Source organism: Diospyros lotus, chromosome 10 (assembly GCF_014633365.1).
Source record: "Diospyros lotus cultivar Yz01 chromosome 10, ASM1463336v1, whole genome shotgun sequence".
NCBI classification, from domain to species: Eukaryota; Viridiplantae; Streptophyta; class Magnoliopsida; order Ericales; family Ebenaceae; genus Diospyros; species Diospyros lotus.
This window is the reverse complement of record NC_068347.1, coordinates 2,935,791-2,940,656: the sequence shown is the minus strand read 5'-3', so window position 1 is coordinate 2,940,656 and position 4,866 is coordinate 2,935,791.

The window sequence follows — 4,866 nt, the reverse complement described above, 5'->3', positions numbered from 1 at the left end:
ATTTATACTCCATGTTTCCATTGTGCTTAGTTATAACATCACGTGCTTTACTTGAGCAAGTTGTGTCACTACTTTATCTCTTGGTCTCAAAGCATGTTTAAAAAGAAATAGAGGTAAATTTTAGGTCGTTACAATTCATGTATTTAGTTTCTTTCTTAAGCGTAAGAAGCTATGGACATAAAGTTTTTTTTTTTTTTATAGATAAAGTGTACGGACCAAGTGAGATTAATTATCTATTAGAATAATTACATTGGATGTAATTATCTATTAGGTAGTCCTATTTATCTGATAAATACAATTTAAATAATTAAAAATTTATCTCTTGATATTTATCCAATAACTAAGAAGTGATAATTATTTTTGGAATTAAATTCAAGCTGATTTTGATGGTTTTAGTTTTGAAAAAAAAAATAGACATTATTTAGTCTATAAATAAAAGGTTCCTCTATTAGAAAAATACACAGAACGCAATTTGGGTCTCTAATCAAGAGCAGATCTGAGGGCATGCACGTACAAGTCGCTCATATTGATCTAAAGTATCCAAATTAATTGCAGTAATTTTTTTACATACAAATAATAGTCAAGAGGTCAGTATGTATATTTTATAAATTTTCTTACATTGTATTGTTGGAGGCGGCATGTTCAAGTCTGTTCCCAAGGCGGATGGTCTTCATGAAGGTAAAGAAAGAACCATGTTCGGCAACAGATGTTTTCTTAAGCAGTAACCAACTACTGGTATTGATGATGCATGCATGCATGCAGGAGATCTTTGCACGATTGGGGTGATGAAGACTGCGTGAAGTTCTTGAAGAACTGTCGGAAGGCGATGATGTAATGTGTATGCTTTGTTGTGTTTGGATGCTTAACTTCAACCATGTGAGAGGCCAAGAAAGTAGAGAGAGGGGCTGCTTTTATGGAGGACGTTTAGCAGATATGAGAAGAAACTAATAATTTATTAAAACTGAGCAAACGCCAATTCGACCTTCAAAGGAGAGACAGATAATCGTCATTTCTGCTTACTTTTTTGAAGACATGTTGACTGGTTTATCTTTTTATATTCTTTTATCTTCTTCGTTCAACTTTTAATTTTCTTAACAAGGAGTATTCAACTTTTCTACCTTATGCTATGGTAACATAAGATTTTAACTAGTGATTTTTAAATATTAATTAATTTTTTAAGTAATTTTACCATTATATCTTATGATGGTTTGGGATCAAACACTAGACTTTATCTCAATAGAAATACTTGTAAGAAGAGACAGGATTAAATCTTTCAAGTTAATAATAAATATTAACTACTATGTAGAGAACAAGATGAATTAAATAATTTTACTTGTAAATGCTTTACTCTTTTTATACGTTACATGAGAAGAGATACTCGACATCATTTTTGAGATTTTCAGACTCAACTATTACAAGCTAATGAAGGATTTTCCAAGCCGAATGAGATAGCAGCAAATATCTCCAATCAGTTTTAAATCTTTTCAAGATTCAAATTTGGGAATTAAATTTATTAACTTATCTTTTAAATTTAGGTTGAATAAAAAGACACATGTCACTATTGGATTGCTTGGAAACAATGAATAAAAAGACACATGTCACTATTCAATCAGTTTTATATATGCATTAATTATGTATATGTGGGCAATATAAGTAGGTATATATTGTATGTATATATATGCTTTTGTATATATTTATGTGTGTATTTTATGTATTTATATACATGTATATTTATATTTATATATGTGACGTGATCCCTGTTATTCACATGTTAATAAAAAAAATTATATTCAGCAATCGAAGTTTAATTTTTAGTTGTTATACAATATTTAAATTAAGCTGAGTTTTGATGTAACGATAATATTAGTTTTAAGCTAATTTTATATTTAATGATAGAGATTATGAGTTGAAATCTAATTTTTTATTTGTTAATTGATTCTCGTAATACCAAAATGAGATGTTTGCATGTATAATAGAATAGATGTGTATATATGGATGCATGTATATATTAATGTCTATATATATATATAGGAAAACAAGATACATATATATGTCCCGTGTTCGAATTTCACTGTTGGATTCTGTGATTTATCTCTTTTGCAGAAATCTTGGGACTGAGCTGCGGAAGGCCCTTAAGGTGAGGGATTTCACCTTGGTCCCAAAGATACATATATATTATATGTATGATGCATTTATTCTTGTTTGTTTGGATATTAGCATTGTATATAAATAAAAAATGATAATTTATTCAGAAATGATATTTGGACACAAGGAAGTGCATGAAAATCATTCTAGAAATGTTACTAAGTGATCCATCATGTACATTTGATCTGAACATCTCGAGCAAAAAAGGAGAAATAACTGAATAAAAGATCATTTTTCATTGTCGTTTTTGTATTTTGAATTTTTTTGTTGCTGTTTTTGTATTGTTTGAACATGATATGTGGGTTACAAATTCGAATTTTGCTTCTTAGTGTACAGGCTCACGACAATAAGCAGAATTTTGTTTCTTTTCCCATTGCCTCACCTTCCTTATCTTCTCCCAAAGCTTTCCTCCATCAGATTTGACAATCCCACTCTCTCATTTCCCTAAAAAAATGGCTTTTACTTTTAAAAGAAAGTAAATAATTTACCTATAATTCAAAATTAGTGTACGATTGTTTTTTCCTCAAATAATCACTAGTGCCTTTTTAAATAATCAAGTCTTTTTTGGAGATAAACCATGAAACATGGCAATTTCATCAAATATAACATTTATGTTAATTATAACCATAGATGCTTCTAAATCCTATAACTTATAACCCTTAATACCATATTTATAACCAAGGAAGTCACAATTTTTAGATCTTGTTTCCAATTTTCCATCATCAACATGCACAAATACAGGACATCTAAAGATTTTAAAAACAGAATAATTTGCAATAGTATTAGACTATTCATTTTCTAGAGTTTTCTTATCAATGGCAAAGAAAAAAGACCGATTAACAAGAAAATATGCAAAATTTGCAAGCTCAACCTAAAATGATTTAGATAAACTATAATTAGACAGCATACAATATATCTTTTCTATCAAGGTTATGTTCATCCGTTCGATTACATCATTTTGTTGTGATATACCTGGAATCATATTTAAATGTCTTAGAATTCCTTATTTCTTGTATAAATCATTAAATTCATTTGAACAAAATTTTAAACCAGTATCTATGCAGAGACGTTTAATCTGCCTTTGAGTTTATTTTTCAATCATAGTCTTTCACTGTTTGAAGATAAAAATATCAATCTTTTGCTTTGATAAAAATATCGAACTTTTCTAGAAAAGTCATCAATAATAGTCAGCACATATCTGATATCACCTTTAGAGGATACGCCAACATGACCCTAAAGATCGGAATGAATATAATCTAATATCCCTTTTTGTATTGTGAATATCTTTATTAAATCTAACTTGTATTAGCTTGCCAAACATGCAATGCTCACAGAACTCTAGTTTTTCAATACTTTGTCCTTCTGAAAGTCCTTTTTTACTTAATTCAACTATATCCATCTCACTTGTATATCCAAAATGCATATGCTACAATTGAGTGATATTAGTATTTGACAAAGAAAAAGTAATAACAGCAGCATCATATGTAACAGTAGAACCTTACAGAACATATAATCTTCCATGTTTCTTTTTTGTATCTTTTATCATAACAAGAGTACCTTTACTAACTTTAATGACTCCACTTTCACTAATGAACTTGTACCCATTTAAATCAAGAGTATTTAATGAGATAAAATTTCTCTTAAAATAAGGGACATGTCTGATATTAATTAAAGTTCTAATAATGACATCAAACATCTTAATTTTAACTGTTTCAATGCCAACAATTTTACAAGAAGAATTATCTCTCATCAACACATCATTAATAGCCAAACTTTTATATGTCAACAATCGATCCCTATTAGCAGAGATATGAAACATTCATGCTACATAAAGGATCCAATCTTTACAAGGTTTAGTAATTTCATTGGTTACCACCATGAGTTCTCCATTATTATTGTTAGTTTAAGTAAAATTGGCTTCATCTAAAGTCTTTGGTTGTTTTCCCTTCTAGTAAGTTTCTTGTTTATTAAGTTTGCTTTACAGCTTAAAACACTTCTTTTTTATTAGCCTTTTCTTCTTACAACAGTTATAGATCTAATCTTTATTTTTAGACTTGGATCTACCTTTTCCTTTATCACCAAAATTTTTATCATGTGTTATCCCTCTAATCACAAGACCCTCCCCCTAAGATTCTGAATTTCCAATAACTACTTATCAATAACTACAAATTTTGTTTCTTCACTAAAGTTTGAATTTTTAATTTAATTTTATTTTTAGCGACTGATTTGTTCCGTTGCTAAAGTTTTAAATTTTCAATTTAGTTTTTTTCCTTTTTTAGCGATAGATTTGTTTTGTCTCTAAAGTTTTAAATTTTTAATTTAATTTTTTTTTATTTTTTAACTACGGATTTGTTCCTTAACTAAAGTTTAAATTTTTAATTTTTTTTAGCGACGGATTTGTTCTATCGCTAAAGTTTTAAATTTATTAAAAAGATTAAAAATTATTTGGTGACGGTCTTTCCATTGCTAAATTAAAAAAATATTAAAAATATTAGCGATGGAATATCCGTCGCTAATTAGTGATGGAATAATTCTGTCACTAAATTCCATTGCTAAAAATTATTTTTCTTGTAGTACAAGAAGATGAAGCAAGTTGATAATGTAAGTGATGGCAAAGCTAAAAAGGCACGCCAATGATGGACTTCATCGTCGGCGATGGAGGCAAAAAGCACCATAATGATGGATGATCAATGTACGGTTGCAATGGCTGAAAGGCGAATG